Here is a 19,987-nt window from a genome sequence, read left to right on the forward strand (position 1 = left end):
TTAATCTTTACATGTATAAACTAACGCAATATTTTTGTATAAATAAAAAGTTATATCATTTTAAATTTGTTGTAACAGGCATACACATAGTGAAACAATTACAAGATAGAGAAAGAAAGAAAGAAAAAAAAATAGACACAAAATTTACGTAATTTAGCTGTAAAATTTATGTTCACAGAGAAGACACAAAAGAAAGATTTCACTATGATGAAAAGCACAGAATATAATCATACAAAACTCTTTAAATCCTAACTCTAATATATTGATGCCAACTCTCATAACACTGCCAAAATAAGCCACTATTAATCTCATAAAATATTTCATTTAGAACACAATGTAGACTTTTCAAGTCAGATGAAAATTTGAGTTCATAAAAATACATTCAAAATTCAAGCCACATCACTACATAATCACCGTCAATTTAGTTACTCACTATTCGAATTGATTTTATAAATTTCTATTGACTTAATGTTTATGTATTTACTTTTTAAATTAAGTATTGAAATTAAAAATTAACTTCTAAATATTATTATTTAATAATTTCGTAACTTTTTCCTTTATAAAAAGAAAATTTTTTTCTATAAGATATACTAATAGTTAAAATAAATGGATCCTGATTTCATAGGGTCTATTTGGATGAGGGTGAGGGAGGGCTAAATAAAGATAAGGAGGATCAGTAATTATTTTACCCTTATTTAGAAAGAGGCGAGTTAATAGAGGGCAATGATAAGCAAGGATAAACCTTACCCTCTCTTACTCCTCAAATTCTAATTTTTGTTACACCCCAATTTAAGGTGTAAAGAGAGATAAGGAGGGAAAGATTGAGAATTATGAAGATTTTTATTTATATAATCCTTAAATTTCTCTCTCATTTACCTCTTCTGAAACATAAAGAATATACATTATCTTCCCTTACCTTTTTATTAATTTATTCCTTCCCAAAAATGAGATTTTTTTATTATAATCCTCCTTATTCTTCCCCTTTCTTACTCTTTCTTACCATTCCATTATTTACACTTTACTTACCCCATCCAAACAGACCCTTACTATGTTCCTCTCTCTGACTTCCTGGCATGGCGCTGCAAGCTGCCTTCCTCATCGGCGTTGTCACTACCACTGGCAGCCGCGATTTTCCCACTACCATCAGAACCAACAAAATACTCCACGCTTGTTCTGTTTCTCCACCGCAATCTAATGTGGGACATTGTCAACCGCAGAAAACTTTTCTAGGAATTGGGAATTCTGAAGGTAAGAGCTTTTTAGCTCTGAATTTGATGATGGTAATTTACAATTTCATTCTTCTAATCGACCAAATACATGAAGGAAAAAAAATCTAATCACTCTTCAGAATCATCTGAATTAGAGTGCTGCAGCCTGCAATGGGCAAAGTTTTAATTAAGAGTGGAAACTTAAGATTGCTCACTGAATTGCTGAGATCAAGATCGGTGAACCAAACATGTATCATTCAATTAGTTCCTTTTTCAATTGAAAATGGTTCATCATGGGCAGCAGCTACTCTTGTAATCTTCAATTCATCTTTAACAATTTGAGTTACACGCTTACGCTCTGAAAAATTTTAGAACTTTTTCTATGATCTCTGTGTTACTTTTGTTGTCTCGTAATATTATATCCTTCTAAGTGGTTAAATAAGCTCAAATGATGGGTTTCTTGAAGTTTAGAAATTTAGATTGTTTATCTGGATGTGCAGCATTCCTCCGTGGCTAGCTAAATTTGTGTTTCAAAGTCTTTTATCAAGCCAGTGATGATAAATCAAACCAAATTTACTTGAATCTAATTTGTTATTGACTCAAGATATAAACACATAAATTCTATTTATTTTACATGGGAACAACCACTAGCTTAAAACATGAACAAGCACAAGCTTATTTTGTTTGTGCTGAAACATTTAATTAAATAAATAGAGATAATTCTAGACCTTTTAATTTAGAGATTCTAATATCATATTAGGAAACTACTCCATTTAAAAGTTTAGTGGAGTTCTAAAGAATAATTTTATATATCTAATAAATATGATTAAAATTACTGGACTATACCAACAAGTATTAGCTGCAGTGGTAAGGCCTGAGCTCCTAAGTAAAAACTCAAATTAGATTCTTAGAGAAGATATTGTTGAGAGAGACAGTCATGAATTTAAAAGGAATTAATTTTTGTGAATCATAAAATGAGCAGGAGATTTCCTGATGTACCAATAAAAAAAAACGCTGGACTATGAATTGCTCAATTGAATTGTGCCACATTTTAAAAATAGTAAAGGGCGAGTCAGGGGCGGACCCCGATCTCCAGGGACTTCCCCTATCTAGGGAGGGACGAGGCAGGTGAGTTTCTATAGAGATTTTTTTCTTTTTTTCTTTTTATTTTTTATTTTAATTTATTGTAATGCCCACACCGTAGGTAGTCCATACATTTTACTGTTTCGACAACTAATGTCTGTTCGAACAGTTAAAATGTCTGGAACTATACTTAAACTATAGTGATGAGGCATAAATTAATGAAATAAATATTAAAAAAAAATATAGGAAAAATTTTGAGAAATAAAATAAAATTTAGAGAATTTATTAATTAGTATAAAAAAAAGTAAAGTATTATAACACAAAAAGGTGAAAAGACAAGGAGATAGCGGTCCCTCGATTAATTACACTGTGTAAATTTCGAGGACGAAATTTTATTTAGAGGGGAAGAATTGTAACGCCCTCACCGTAAGTAGTCCGTACATTTTACTGTTCCGACGACTAATGTCTGTTCGGACAGTCAGGATGTCTGGAACTACACTTAAACTATAGTGAGGAGACATAAATTAATGAAATAAATATTAAAAAAAATATAGAAAAAAAATTTTGAGAAAAATAAATTAAAGTTTAGAGAATTTATAAATTAATATAAAATAATAAAAATAACCCGATGAGCACCATGAAAGGCATTTTGGTCATTTTACCCATAAAGGTGAATTTTGACTTAAATGTCAAATTAAAAGTAGGAAATAAAATAATTAACATAAATTAAATTTATGAATTTGAATTTGGAAAATGAGAAGAGAAAGAAGAAGAAAAGAAAAGAAAAGGAAAGAAAAGAAAAGAAAGGAAATAGACTTATGGCATTTAAAAAAAAATAAAGTACAATAATTATAGAATATATATATATAAGACACAAGAGACAAAAATTCACCAACCACAAGTCTTCTTCATTTCCTCTTCTCTCTCTCCTTGCCGTCTCCATGTTCTCCCCCCTCCACCATTTTTGCTCAAGCTTTGAGCTTGAGTTTCTCTTCATTTATCCACCAAAACCCATGGTCCCCTTTATTAAAAATTTAGCCCACATTATAAGGAAGCTTTAGGTACCCATAGGGAGAAGAAAAGTTGAAGTTTTGGGAAAATTTTCAAGTTGGGTCATAAGAGGTTAGTGCTTTTCTCCCTTCCTTCTTCTTTAATACTTGAAAGTGACTTGAGATAAATGGAAATTTCAAGAAATTAACAAGAAATTCATGAACCCATGATGTCTCCAAATTTTGGCAGCCATGAAATGTATTGGGCTTTATTGTGTTCAAATAATGTAAATGAGTTTAGAGATGATGATTGATATGATTATATGTATGAGAAGTGAAAAGGGATTGAATTGATTGAGTTTGAAACTTGGAAATTAGGGTTTGTGTACATGACTTGGAGATTTTGTGTAAATGCTTGAAATTTGACCTAATTGGGATGAGATTGTTGCTTATAGAAGTGTATTGCATGCAAATTGAAGTAAGGAAGTTGGAGAAGATTAAGTTTTGGAAGTGTTAATTTTCTGCAGGTTGTGTTTGTTGAGGGCAGTGTACAATTTAGGCAATAAATGAAATTGTGTGACCCCAATTGGTATGAGGCCAATTGGAGGTGAAACTAGACCCAAAATAGCCCATTTTCCATGAAGAATCCATGCCCAAATTCTGTAACACCCTAGGCAAATCCCACATCGACAAAACACGGGAGAGATGCTGGGTTCATAAGATGGAGGTTCCTAACCCCTATTGACGCGTTTTAAAACCGTGAGGGCTTCGGCCCAGAGCGGACAATATCACTAGTGGGCTGGGCCGTTACATTTGTGGTATCAGAGCCAGGTTTCGATCCTGGGACCTGTGGGTTATGGGCCCACCACGCTTAACGGCCCGGCCCACTAGTGATATTGTCCGCTTTGGGCCTATGCCTATGAACGCCTAAACCTTTGCTCTGATACCAATAAATGCAATAGCCCGATCCTTCTCCAGTTAGTATTGTTTGCTTTGGCCCATGGGCCTCACATATTTGTCCCTTGAGAGGTTTCATTCCCAAAAGCGCGCTGACCAGGTGAGGAAGGCTCCCACATATATGGCCCAAATCTTTTCTTCGTTTTTCCGATGTGGGACACGAAGTTTCCACCCTAGTGTGTAGCTGGTTGAACAAGCACGTCCCAACCCCACCCCTGGGTCGTGACAAGCCCACCAGCTTCCACCTGGTGCATCCTCGCACCACACACCATACTAGAGGGAGTCCAGCTCTGATACCAAATATGTAACGGCCCGACCCACTAGTGATATTGTCTGCTCTGGGTCGAAGCCCTCACAGTTTTAAAACGCGTCACTAGGGGTTACGAGCTGCCAACTTATAAACCTAGCATCTCTCTCCTGTTTTGCCGATGTGGGATTTGCCTAGGGTGTTACAATTTATTTACCCAATTTCAGACAGAAAATGGGTAAGTCCAGTCCAAGTAGTGCCAAAAAAGTCAAGAGTCACTGTGGTAGCAAATCAAGATAATGAACTTGTCCCAATAAGGATTCAGAGTGGATGGCGAATGTTCATAGACTACCGCAAGCTGAATTCAACAATAAGGAAGGACCACTTCCCACTACCATTCATTGATCAGATGCTTGAGCGGTTAGCAGGTAAGTCTTATTTCTGTTTTCTCGATGGCTTTTCTGGATATAATCAAATTGCGATTGCACCAGAAGATCAAGAGAAGACTACCTTCACTTGTCCTTTTGGAACTTTTGCTTTTAGAAGGATGTCCTTCGGGCTTTGTAATGCACCTGCCACATTTCAGAGATGCATGATGAGCATATTTTCAGATTACATTGATACATGCATTGAGGTATTCATGGATGATTTTACTGTGTATGGTGATTCATTTGATGCATGTTTACATCATTTAAATTCTGTTCTTGAGAGATGCATTGAGAAAAATCTTGTTTTGAATTATGAGAAGTGTTATTTTATGGTGGAATAGGGGATTGTTTTGGGTCATATTATCTCTAATAGGGGTATTGAGGTGAATAAATAAAAAATTGATTTAATTGTGAACTTACCCTACCCCACAATTGTAAGGGTAGTACGCTCTTTTCTTGGTCATACAGGTTTCTATCGTAGGTTCATTAAGGATTTCTTTAAAATAGCATTGCCTTTGTCTAGACTCTTACAAAAATATGTCTCTTTTGAGTTCAGTGAAGAGTGCAAGGAGGCTTTTGACAAATTAAAATCTGTATTGACATTACCCCTTATTATCCAGGCTCCTGATTGAACTATACCGTTTGAAATTATGTGTGATGCGAGTAATTATGCAGTGGGAGCAGTTTTAGGGCTGCGTATTGGGAAGCTCTTTCATGTGATTTATTATGCATCCAGAACACTCAATTCAGCTCAGCGTAATTATTCTACGATCGAAAAAGAGTTTTTAGCTATAGTTTTTGCTTTAGATAAATTTCGGTCATATTTGCTTGGTTCCAAAATAATTATCTTCTCTGATCATGCAGCGTTGAAGTATCTCTTGGCAAAGAAGGAAGCAAAACCAAGGTTGATTAGATGGATCCTTCTACTACAAGAATTTGATCTTCAAATCAAAGATAAGAAAGGAGCTGAGAACTTGGTAGCAGATCATTTGAGCAGGTTAGTGACATAAGAAGATCCATTTCCTTTGCAGGAACTTTTTCCTGATGAGCAGTTATTTAAATTGCAAGGTATGATCCCTTGGTATGCTGATTTGGTGAATTATTTGGCTACTAAGGTTGTGCCTTTTGATTTGAGTAGAGCTAAGAAAGAGAAATTGAAAAGTGAGGCTAAGTATTATGTGTGGGATGATCCTTATTTGTGGAAATTTTATTCAGATCAAATTATTAGGAGATGTGTTCCTGATAATGAGATTCAATCTGTTCTTACTTTTTGTCACGCCTATGCATGTGGAGGTCATTTTGGACCCAAGAGAACCGGTAGAAATATATTAGATTGTGGTTTTTACTGGCCAACTATATTTTGTGATTCATATTTGATTTGCAAAAATTGTGAACAATGTCAAAGAACAGGAAGTTTAACCCGTAGGAATGAGATGATTCAGAATCTAATACTTGTTTGTGAGATTTTTGATGTGTGGGGTATTGATTTTATGGGTCCATTTCCTTCTTCTTCTGGCTTTGTTTATATATTACTTGCTGTTGATTATGTTTCGAAATGGGTGGAAGCCAAAGCCACCAGGATTGATGATTCTAAAGCTGTCATAGGTTTTATCAAGTCAAACATTTTTAGCAAGTTTGGAGTTCCTAGAGCTTTAATTAGTGATCGGGGCACACATTTTTGTAATAGAACTGTTGAGGCATTATTGAGGAGATATGGTGTTTTCCATAGAGTATCTACACCTTATCATCCTCAAATAAGTGGGCAAGCAGAGGTGTCTAATAGAGAGATCAAGTCTATTTTGGAAAAAACAGTGAAGCCAAATAGAAAAAATTAGAGCCTTAGACTTGATGATGCATTGTGGGCTTATAGGACTGCTTATAAGACACCCATAGGTATGTCCCCCTTCAGATTGGTATTTGGTAAGTTGTGTCACCTTCCTGTTGAGTTAGAACATAAGGCTTCTTGGATTGTTAAACATTGTAATTTGGATTTGGATACTACTGGTGTGGAAAGAAAATTACAATTGTAGGAATTAGAAGAAATTCGACTTGAGGCTTATGAGAACTCTAAGATCTATAATGAAAAGACCAAGGCATTCCATGACAAACTAATTCTAAGGAAGCAATTTGTGGTTGGACAAAAAGTTTTATTGTACAATTCCCGATTGAAGCTGATGCCTGGTAAGTTGCATTCTCATTGGATTGGAACCCTTATTGTTACTAATGTGTTTCCTTATGGTGTAGTTGAAATTCAAAGTTTAGGAACTAATAAGGTGTTCAAGGTCAACGGTCATAGACTCAAACCATTTTATGAAGGGTTTCAGGAGCATACAGTGCAGGAGCTCAAATTGAGTAACCCAATTTATGAGGATTAAGGAGATTTTCCATGTCGAGCTAACGACGATAAACAAAAGCGCTTCTTGGGAGGCAACCCATAGGTGGCTTGTTAGCCACAATCAGATTTGTTTTGTTTCTCTTATCTTATTTTATTTTATTTTCTAGCATTTTTTTCTTTCTTCTTTTACATTTAGGCTTTACATTGGGGACAATGTAAGTTTTAAGTGTGGGGGAGGAGTTTTGAATAAAAAAAAAAACAAAAAAATCGTTCTCATAAGCTTGATTCATGATTCTATATTAACTCTCGGAGAGAAGTGCTTTGTCCTTGAAATGACTTTTCTATTTTAGATAGAATTTTTTAAATTTTAAGCAAGGTAATAGTAACTTTAATGATGGATTTTCCCTCTTCTCCATACCATAGAGCAAATTTTTTTTCCTGTATAAATCATTTAGGCTTGATTTAATGGTGAAATGATTAGTTATGTGTGCTTTAAACTAGTGTCATGCATATTTCAGAACTTTATTTAATCTATCAGAGCACTTTATACTATGTAGATGCATAAATTGGGGGAAATAAAAGATTGAACTTGAAAGTTAAGCAAACTAACCAGGGGTCTTCATGAACCCCATGTCAATTCTCAGGCCAAAAGCTAGCTAGGATAAGCTAGCTAGGATATGAGTAAGGTACTTTTCTGAAAGTGACGGTTGAAAATATATATATATAACTGTGACAAGAGAGAAGTACCAATTTCAAAAGAAAAAAAAAAGGCATTTCTATCTCCCCTAAGATTTGCAAATAGCTATAATTGTTGTGCCTTGATAAATTAGTCTTGTGTTTTGGTATGTATTGATTTAAAATTTTATGGAACTTTAATTGTGTGAGCTTAATTGATTTCAAGCCTTTTATTTTGTGTTGAAAAATTTTTGATAAATTGGTATGGTGTTGATGAAATTTGTTGTGATGGTTATTACCTTACTTGCCTCTTCTTTTAAACTTTTAATCTTTTGTTAGAAAATATTGTGATAAGGTGAAGTTAAGGAACTTCTAAGTGAAGTTAATTGAGAATTTAAGTCATGCTTGAGGACAAGCATAGAATAAGTGTGGGGGAATTTGATAAGTGCATAATTTATTAATTTTACTCCCATCACTTCTAGTGTTTCTAGTATGTTTTTATGTTTAATTCAATTGGTTAAGTATATTTATCATCTAGGCATATGTTTAGAGAGTTATTGAAAAAATTGTGTTAAATGGAGAAATTGTTAGCAATTGCATTAATTTGACTCTTGCTGTATTTTTTAGGGTTTTGGTGAAGTTCTAGAGCATAGAAGTGTGAAAGGAAGCTTGGATAGGTCAAAGGACTGAGAAGCATTATTGATACAAAGTACACGGGTCATGTAAGCACAATTATGGACCCGTGTAACATTCTGCCAGAAGAAATCCAGAGAACCGAGAAAGAAACAAAGTACACGAGCTGTGTAACTTGACCCGTGCAAATCCTGGAGACCCGTGTAACTTTATGTGCCAATACGAAACATGCCCATTTAGCTCCAGTAAGTTACACGGCCCTGGGTCGTGTAGTGATACACGGGCCGTGTATCCGTCGACAGTCAGTTTTCTGATTTTGCTCCAGTTGCAGTTTTTAACAGAGACTCTAAAAACCTAACCCTAGACCATTTATTATAAATAGAAGAGGCAGCAGCAGACTCAAAGGACCATTTTTCGGACGCCTCCAACACCTTCATATCCAAATTCAGTAGCCTCTCCATTCGTCTTTTAGATTTTCGTCTTTGTTCTTCTTTATTTTTTCTGTAAGCCATGAACATGAGTGGCTAAGTTTTTAATTCAGTTCAAGGGATTCAAGTTCTTATGTGTGATTTATGAGACCAGGTTCTTAATTTAATTTATGTCTTTTTGAATATCTATTATTTTCTGATTTCTTTGTCTTTGATCTATTGAATGATTTGCTAAAAAGACCTATTAGTTAATTGTTTGATGAGATCAATTGCTAGTTCATCTTCATAATCCATAATTGTTGTGTAAGATTGAACAAGAGTAGCAGTTAGGTTTTATTGATTATGATCCCAGTTTTCGATAATAACCTAAGGAAACAATAGGGTGGATTAAATGATTTATGCTTCATAAATTATTGTTCAGCTTAACTACTTCCTTTTCTTAAAGCAGTTATTAATTTGATGAGGATTGCTTAATACTAACTTAGTTAATAATTAGAGTTAATAAGAGTGCTGGGCTCGAATTGATGAGTATAAGGAAGTCAGGGGCTTACCTTGCTGTTTGGTAAATCTACGTTAAGTATTCAATAAGAGATAATTGTATTTCTTTTGTCTATGATCAAATCAATGCATTGGAATGCAAATTACCTTGGACTGAAGTTTGTCTAGATTGAGATTTTAATATTTAGTTCTTGAATTTCTGATTTCTTCTCATTTTGTGTTACAAACACCCCCCCTCCCCAACCCAAATCTTTGTTTGTTTCGTTTTCTATTACATAAGTGCACAAAATTTAATAATTTAGTCTCTAGGGTTTGACCTGGATTTACCACTTGCTACAGAAAATATTTCATAATTGGTAATTTCAGTTAATTTAATTTCTAGTGGATTCGACACCCACTAATATAATTGTATTTCTTTTGTCTATGATCAAATCAATGCATTGGAATTCGAATTACCTTGGACTGAAGTTTGTTTAATTTGAAAATTTTTTATTTTTGAATTTTTCTTTGGATTGTGAATTAACCCCCCAACCTTTGTTTCTTTTTCTATTACACAAGTGCACGAAATTTAATAATTCAGTCTCTAGGGTTCGACCTGGATTTACCACTTACTGTAGAAAATATTTCATAATTAGTGATTTTAGTTAATTTAATTTCCGGTGGATTCGACACCCATAAGTAAATTTCTTACAATTTTAGTTAAATTTCCCATTTAAATTATTTCTGAGTTGAATTTCCTATTATATCACTAAATTTTTAATCACTTATTTTAATTACTTTTTAGTTTAAATTTGGCTAAAATTAGTTAATTTTATATCAAAAATTCAATCATTAACACAATTCTTCGAATGAATAATATCTTATCTATACTAATTGTGCGACCCGTACACTTGCGGTTGGGCCACATCAATAGTGACTTTTAACATCACCACTTTAAAATAATTGTAGAGTCAACTTAGTGGAGAGGTTATTGCATTTAGACTTTTTATATGGAATGGTAAATAAATTCATATGTAAACAACTATAATTAGTAAATTTTTTAATAAAAAATTATGTATTTTTTAAGACTTAATAACGTATATATGCTTATTTATTATTAATTTATTATTTTATATAAATTCTCCTATATGAAAAAAGATTATAAAATACAAATTTTCTCTTTCATTTCGCCATGCCCCGTTGTCATTTCTACACTTTAGCCCAATTCTATAGCTAGACATTATCCCCTTATTTAGAATCTAGAATTTTACAAGGATTTAATTCAATTAATTTCTTTTTGATTAATTTTTATTTTTGAAATGAAAGAATTCGATTTATTTTAATTTTAAAAAATTCATTTTTAAATAAATAAAAAAAATGCATGCTTGTGTGAGAATTCATTTAAATTCTTTTCTTGCAAATGATTTATTTTAAATGAAGCCTATAGTATTTTGGGAAGTATTGAAACACCAAATAATTAATAAAAAAATATATATATTTTGCAAAATGTCATTTGAGATTTGATGAAAAAATTATGTGCACTATTTTTAATTTGTAATAATTTATTATCTTATTTAAATGTTCAACAATTATGTCCTTATATATTAATTAAAATTAGATAAAAATTATCACTAATTATAAATAAAATATCCAAAATTACTTTAATCAATTACAAAAATTATTATTTAATTCTTAAAATTTTAGGAAATTTACTTCGCGTTTCATTTGGATCATCAAATGCATTTTTCTCTTGTTGAATAACAGATGCGAATGAAGCTGAAATTAGAGCAATTCATAAGGCCTTATTAATCACCAAGCGACACTTTTCTTTCAATTCCATCACTCACAATCTTATTTTTGAATTTGACTCTGAAAACACTCTCTCTTGGGCATAAGGTAGTTTGCCGAAGCCTTGGAGACATAGCAACTACATTAATGAGATTTTCAACTTGATTGCCTCTCTGCCTCAATTCCCCTTCGTCCATACTCTTTGGGAAGCTAATTCTCTAGCTGTTCATCTTGCAAAAGCCGGGGTCTCTCACTTCGAAGACTTCATTGCTTTCCTTTAATTTATACCTGCGATGCATTTTTTTGCCCCCTCTCTTCAGACGTCTTTTGCTTGTTTTTCGTCTCCTGGGTTTTCTCTTTCTATATCTTTGGCAAGTTTTTTTCTCTTAGCATGGCATATATAGGCTGGGTGTACTGAGGAGGTCTGTTGACCTGAGTTTAGTTCATATGTCATGTTAAATTTTACATGCCTCAACTTAATTTAAATTTAATTTTAATATATCGACTTTGCCTAAGAAGAAAAAATAAAGAAAATTACTGATGCAATTCACATAATTTTAAAAATGAATTTACTAGTTCTAATATTTAATTTCACTAATATTTTAGTCCCCTCATTAAAGATTCTATAATTTTTTTACCGAAAATAAATATGCACACATATTGGCTCAAAAAAGGCACACATCGAAGATTCTATTAAAATACTACATATTGAACAACTGAATTACTAACACCTAATATATAAGCATTTGGAAATAATAAAACATAAACACCTCCATACTTGTAATCAAGCATGTAGAGTAGTAAAAACTGCTCTACGTAACAATGATTTTATTCAGATTATTGATTGTGACGCGAATTTTATATTGATTTTATTATAGTTAATAGTTAAAATACATTTATTGCTATCTCAAGTCCAACATCCCAATCATATTTTTATGTATATAAGTTGTATTGTTTAAATGATCTTTTCTTCAAATACTAATTAATAGTATTCAATATATACATGAATGATTTAAAAAAAAAACACACACACAAAATTGTGGATGATTAGTAAGATTAGAAACTCTGATGAAAAGAGTTTTGAGAAAATAGTCAGGCCTAATTCACCTTTAAAAACTAGTTTAAGGGGGGAGAATTGTTCAAATCTTTATACTTAGCACTCTTGCCTTAATACTCAGTTGATGTGGTACAATACAATCCCCTACATCGAGATAACAATACAATCCCCTACATCGAGATAATGATTGACTCTGATACCATGTAAAGAAAATGGGCTAGATTTAACTCAACCCCAATAGCAAGCTCAAAGATGAGGATTCTCAAATCTTTATATTTAGCACTCTTGCCTTATAGCTGGTCCATATGGGAAAACATACTCTCCTTAAATATGTCTAGTAATGAATATTAGAGTGAAGTTTGTAGAACTAAATATTTGTAGATAGTTCAATATCGAAATAAGAGTTGGCTCTGATAATATAAGACTTAAACAATCCATTTTGAACTAATTTTTTAAAATGAGTTAGACTCGATTATTTTTTCAAATAACTTATTAATGAAGAAAAGATTAACAATTGCGTCTAAAACATTGTCGATAAGCTCATTATCAGAAATCCACTAAATGGATGTCCACAGGTCACAGAACAGTGGCTGGCTTTTGAAAGCAATATAATTTCTTACTTAAAAAGAGATTTTCTTTCGATTTTTATTGTATAATTTAGTTCTTATTGGGAGTGTTCTTTACTTCTTCTTTTTGTCCAGCTAATTAAACTGGTTTTTATATAGGATAGATCGAATCCAAATCTCCTAAATTATCATTTTTTATATTTATTACATGTTTAATTTCTTATCACTTACTCCACATGAATATTATATATATATAATATTCATGTGGAGTAAGTGATAAGAAATATATATATATATATATATATATATATATATATATATATATATATCTCGACCCAAGAGTTATGAGTTATGTGACAGTTTAATTTGTTACCACTTACTCCACAATTATTGTTTAATTTTTTTTTTCTGAATTAATTTCCACATGATGAATTTGGCTAGAAGAATGCAATATATGTATATATACACTCAAAGAGTTATATATGTGACAGTTCTTTTACCACTTACTCAACAATTTTCTTTTGATTTTTCTTCTGGATTTGGCTTGTGAAGAATGCAATATTGCATTGACTCAAGAGCTAGAATGAAAAGAAAGAAGAATATATCGAAATGTTGTCAATCCTTTTCTTTTTCTTTTATTTTTTTTTATTGACGGTTCTTTTTATACAGTGTTTACATCTATAATTAATTACCTGTAGATATAATAATTAAATTAATATAATTCCCAATTTATTTATTAAAAACAAAATTTCATTAAATATTAAAATTGCATTATTTTTATGAGAAAATAATTTTATCATGATGTTTTAAATTTAAACAATAAATTTTATTATAGATATTGTATCGTTATTTTGAAAGGACAATTATGTTCCTTTTAGCATTAAGGGAGAGAAGCTTCCAATTTTGCACCATTTGATTTCTAAGGGTTAAAACTATTTATTAAAAATAAAGTAAATAATAATTATTTTTTATTTTATGAACCAAATAATTTATAAGTCTATTAAAAATGAAACTATATATGTGTGTGTGTGTTAAATAATTGGGGAAATTAAAATTAAAAAAAATGGTTGAAAATTGTTAATATGTGAACATCGACTCAAGAGCAACATGACATTTTTTTACCACCGACTGAAGGGTTATGAAACAGTTTCTTAGCACTTACTCCACAACAATTTTATTCTGAATTTTCACATGGATTTAGCTTGTGGAGAATGCAATATATGCATCGACTCAAGAGCTAGCTTTAATTTGTCACATTGATTACAGAAGATAATTTGTATTAAAAAATCAATCCATCTTTTTTTTTTTAAAAATATTGTAGATTATTATGAACAGTATTTCAAGAATTTATTATAAATTAATAATCAAAGACTATATATAGTAATTTGAATTTCTTATTGGGGAGATAATGACTTGTAAGTAATCTTATCTATTATTAATTATGTGTTAGTTATACTAGCTAGTTAAATAAATTAATAATAAAACATATAATAAATATATAGCAAAAAATTAATACATTTTTAAGAAATATAATATTTTTTAATTTAATAAAAATTTAATGACAGATAATAATTATCGATTATTTTGAGGAAAGTGACACTCTCTTTCTCACCATAGATATAATAAATATCAAAATAGATAAATAAAAAGATTCAACACACTTTATATATATATATCAACTAAACTACTCTTAATTGACAAAAAGTGCTATTTTCAAACCTTCTAAACTTTTTTAATGAGTTTTAGCTAAAAATCTTCCAAATTGAATTGATCAAAATCAGCATTACATTAGAATCTAACCTCTCTTTTTTTAAGGCATGCATGCATTACGGTTGCCCTTTCCATAATAACAATAATATTCAATAAAAAGAAAAGATAATTAGATAAAGGAGTTATCTAAAGAATACGACCACCTAGCCATTTAAGATTTTGGCTCCTACGATATAATTGCTTCATTATTGTGTCTATCGCTCATTACGAAAACCGAAACTTTTAAGAAACAATTCATAACTTCATTTTTGTCTGTCGGTTTTCATTTGCACCATATCGATTTTATCACCTATTTTTAAGTGTTGGCTTCCATTATCTAATTTTTTTTTTTTTTCATTTCATTTTACTATATACTTCTACCTATGCCTTGCTAATATTGTTGTTTCAAAAATTTTATCCTAAGACTATCAAAACTTAAAGATAATTGATGAATAATTAAAGTATTTTTTTTTAATAAACACATAGACTTATACTCAGTGAACAAATTTTGTAGAATTTTTTCTTTTAACATATTAATTAGTCGATTTTAGCTTTACGAAAACTACAACAAAGGTTTGACAAATTTAGTTTTATCTAGCCACAAGAAAATGTCCAACCTCTTATTTGTAAATTATCAACAGTTATATGGTTCCTGGAGTTACAATATAAAAATAGTTGAAATTTGATAGATTCATCCATTCTTAATTTTCGGTATAACTTATTATATTTGCAAAGTAAACTTATCTAGAAGTTTAAATTAGGTCTAAAAAATTGTTTGAAGTTCAATTATATTAAATTTATTTCTAAAAAAAAGTTGATGGAATCTTGCTTTGGCTTTAATGTCATGAGACTCTGCCAGCATTTATGGCTTTGAGACACCACTAGTTGGGTGAAAGGTAAGTTTACTGTTTAATTATTAGGTGAAAGGTTAAGTCTGCCCACATTTATCGATGTCTGGACAAAAGTTAAGTGATCATTTTATTGGGTTTTTGTATTAACTTTTGATTTTTAGACTCTTAATTTTATTTAAGCCTTTTTTAAACATAAAACTATTGAAATAACTTGTCAAAAATCAGAATTCTAATTATAAAGTTGAAAGATAAAATTTTTAGTTGTTAGCTTTTGAAATTTTAATTGTTAGTCATCAATGCAGCGGTATATAATTCATTGGTAATCTCATGTATGTTGAATTTGAGAGACAAGTTCAACTCCCTCTCTTTTATATATACAATAAAATAAATTATTAATCGTCAATATTAAATATTTTACCTTCAACCACTAACTGTTATTAGCTATACAGCAATTAAATTAAACATGTTTTTCACTAGATTTATTTATAGATATTGGATGAAAATAAATTATATATATAAATATATATATTTATACTGTTTAATAAATAGTGGGAATTGATTTGATTGAATGTTATATAGCTTTGACACATAACAAATTAATTAATTATTTGGACAGAAATAAAAATCAATCTAAAAGTTAAAATTAGTTCTAAAAAATCATCTAAATTTCAATCAAATTACGTTTTAAAATATATTCGTTTCTGTAAAGTAAGAAAGTTGCATGGCACGAAGAAACCTTACTTTGGCTTATATCGAGGAATCTTTGGCTTATTTTAATGCTATTATAGACATTAATTAGACGCAGCAGCCATGCATGCAAATCATCACGTGGACAAATTTACAATTTCATGCCATTGCATGAACTTCTATATAAAGGAGGCACTGCCAAAGAAGTGAAATCCACAGGGGCACTTGAAATCTCAATACCATAAATTATGGCTTTGGCTACTAAACACTCTCTTCTGCTGTTAGGGATTCTCATCTTCTTCATGAGCTTGTTAGCTCATACTAAGCCAGCAATGGCAGATGATGATGATGATGATGATGATGATATCCCTGCAGATTTTAGCCGTAGTTATTTTCCAGAAGGCTTTATTTTTGGGACTGCCACTTCTGCTTACCAGGTATAAGCTTTTATTCTGGGATCGTAGCAGTTTTGTGGTCTCCCAAAATCTCTTTTTCACTAGAATGAAAGTTCTTCAATCTTCACGTTTTTAACTTCATATTTTATCTAATTCTATGTTTTTTCACTTGGCCTTTTCTGCCTAATTTTGGAAAAATTATACAGTGAAACGGTTATTCCAACTAAAACTTCTAGCTGGAATGAGAAACAATTAATTAATTGATAGATGTCTAAGAACTTTTTCATAATTTTTCTTCATAAATTCTCACTTTATAAAAACAAAAAGAAAAGAATAGAAAATCTTAAAGGATGAACATAAAGTACTAAAGATTCCAAGTGTTTCTTCACTAACTATTATTTAACTTCTCTTCTTTGTGGCATTCAGATTGAAGGTGCAGCAAACATATCAGGCAGAGGACCTAGTGTCTGGGACACATTTACGCATGAGACTCCAGTATCTTTGTGTGTATATGAGTAAATTATTTAATCTCTAAAATCCTTATATATAAAGAGAAGGAATGAAATTATTGAGTGCTCATGAAACAGATGCTCCTTCTCTCACATGCCTATAGGACTAATGGTCCATATTCTAAGAAATAATTGAAATTTTGTGAATATGAAGTGCATTATTTTTTACTGCACTCAAAACATCTTCTAATTTTCCACATATATGCAAAATGTTACTTATTTCTATATAATCTTTTTGATTGCAGAGAGGATATTAGATCACAGCAATGGAGATGTTGCAGTTGATTTCTACCATCACTTCCGAGTATAATAGTCAAAACTTTTTTTTTTAAATCTTTTTCTTTTCCTACAAAGTCCTTGTTTACTGTCAATAATAAAATTTAACAAGATTTATGAATTGAGGTTACAGGAAGATATAAAAAATGTGAAAAACATGGGTTTTGATGCTTTCAGATTCTCCATTTCATGGCCTAGAGTTATACCTAGTAAGTACCTAATCAATGTTTTAAACTTTTAAAAATGTGTTGGCTTCAATTTTTTCAACATTATATATTAATAATTTTTATTTTTCCTTTTTAAATTTTGAATATTCAGGTGGAAGGAGACGTGAAGGAGTGAACCAGCAAGGGATTGACTTTTACAATAGCGTTATGGATGAAATTATAAAAAATGGTGATAATTATCTTTCTTTCTTTTAAGAAAAAATCAATCTAACGATTAGAACTTTTCCATCTTTGATATTTAGAAAACATATTCAAAATAGTAAAATTGTAGGCTTTTTTTTTTTTTTTCTTTTTACCATGTTAAAACCACAAAACATTAAACTTTTATTATTGGAAAATTTGAACAAGGGAAACTAATCAAGTAGCTAACAATATTGTCATCTAATTCCTTTATTATTTTTTCAAAAATAATGAAGGAACTTTATCTTCTAGCTAATTCCTTCGTGAAGTTAGAAAATACACCAAATAGCTAACTTATTTTGTTGCAAAATGCAGACCTAAGACCTTTTGTTACAATTTTTCATTGGGATACTCCTCAAGCCTTAGAGGACAAATATGGTGGCTTTTTAAGCCCTAATATTGTGTAAGAATACAACTTCATATTAGATTTTCAAAATATTAGAAGGTCAAAATTTCTCTTTCAACAATAATATTTTCATCTAACTAATAAAATATCTTATTAAATGGTTGTATAAAATATAGGGATGATTATCGTGATTATGTGGATCTTCTCTTTGATGAATTTGGTGACCGTGTGAAATATTGGATGACTTTCAATGAACCATGGACTCTTAGTGGATTTGCCTATGATGATGGAGTTTTTGCCCTTGGTAGATGCTCGGCTTGGGTGAATCCTCTATGTCTTGCTGGAAACTCAGCCACTGAACCTTACGTAGTTGCACATCATATGCTCCTTTCTCATGCTATAGCTGTACAAGTATATCGAGAAAAGTACAAGATATCTGTGTGTGTATAATTTATTACTTCATTTTTTTTCAAGTATAAATGTTTGTATATTTGAGTTATATTGACTGTGCAGAAAAACGAAGATGAAAAGATCGGGATAACACTTTTTACCTTTTGGTTTGAACCTCTCTCCAATAGAGCAATTGACATAGAAGCATCCGAAACAGCTCTTTATTTCATGTTTGGATTGTAAGTTTTTTTTTTCCAAATTACGTTGCAACTGAGTCTTTATTACGTGCACAAGTATTTAATAATATGCATATATATATATTTTATATATATATATATATTCAGGTGGATGGAGCCTCTAACCAATGGTCATTACCCAAAAAGAGTTCAAAATTTAGTTGGAGATAGATTGCTCACATTTAATGAAACAGAAAGTGATGCTCAAAAAATCATATGATTTTATTGGCTTACAATATTACACTTCATATTATGCAAAACCCAATTATACAGTTGATCCAGAATATATCAGACACAAAACTGATAGTCATGTTCATGTGCAAATGTGTGTGTAAACTTTTATATATTTATTGAAAATTTATTGTTTTTTTAAAAGTTAATTAATAACATATATGGTCTTTTTATGCAGCTTTTGATTATGATGGTAATCTCATTGGTCCACAGGTTAGCATACAAGGAAATAAATTGGTAAAAATACAAGAAAGAGAGAATTATACATTTATGATTGATATCTCTAACATAAAAATTAAAATTTGCAAGCTTACTCACCCTGGTTTTACATTTTTCCAAAAGGTATCCGAAGTCTTTTAAACTATACCAAAAACAAATACGATGATCCTGTAATTTACATTACTGAAAATGGTAAGTAGTCAATACTTTTCTTTGATAAGAATGCTAGCCTGTGAATTAAAGTTCTATTTTAGTCTGATCATTTAAAAATTTTTAATACACAAATTTAGGGGTTGACAATGCTAATAACGAAACTCAACCTATTTCGGATGCACTTAAGGATCAATTCAGAATAGACTATTATCAAAAGCATATGTGGAAAGCATTGGAATCTCTCAAGTGAGTATAATCTCCAAGATACTAATATATAGATTTTTGATAATCGTAATCGATTTTTCTAATGATAGTTGGTTTTGGCAGTAATGACGATGTTAAACTCGGAGGTTACTTTGCATGGTCATATTTGGACAACTTTGAATGGAATATTGGTTATACTTCAAGGTTTGGTTTATACTGTGTAGACTACAAAAACAACTTGACAAGATACGAGAAGGATTCAGCTAAATGGTTCACCAAATTTCTGAACAATGAAGTCTCTAAGAAGTCACTACCTTTAAGCAAGACCACCGGCCAAGTTACTTCAGGTAAATCAAGGAAGCTTGGCAAATACTACATAATGTGAAGGTGCCGTATCGATTTGTGTAGCATTTTTGTTTCTTGCTGTTAAATAATATCACTGGACTACTGCTCAGCTCCAGTG

At 31.1% G+C, this 19,987-nt stretch overlaps 1 pseudogene; it reads left to right on the plus strand.

Moving 5' to 3' along the window:
- Positions 1–1,073: 1,073 nt before the first annotated feature.
- LOC131172493 (beta-glucosidase 13-like) lies at positions 1,074–19,909 on the plus strand (annotated as a pseudogene).
- The last annotated feature ends 78 nt before the right edge of the window (positions 19,910–19,987 follow it).

Source organism: Hevea brasiliensis, chromosome 14 (assembly GCF_030052815.1).
Source record: "Hevea brasiliensis isolate MT/VB/25A 57/8 chromosome 14, ASM3005281v1, whole genome shotgun sequence".
Lineage (NCBI taxonomy): Eukaryota > Viridiplantae > Streptophyta > Magnoliopsida > Malpighiales > Euphorbiaceae > Hevea > Hevea brasiliensis.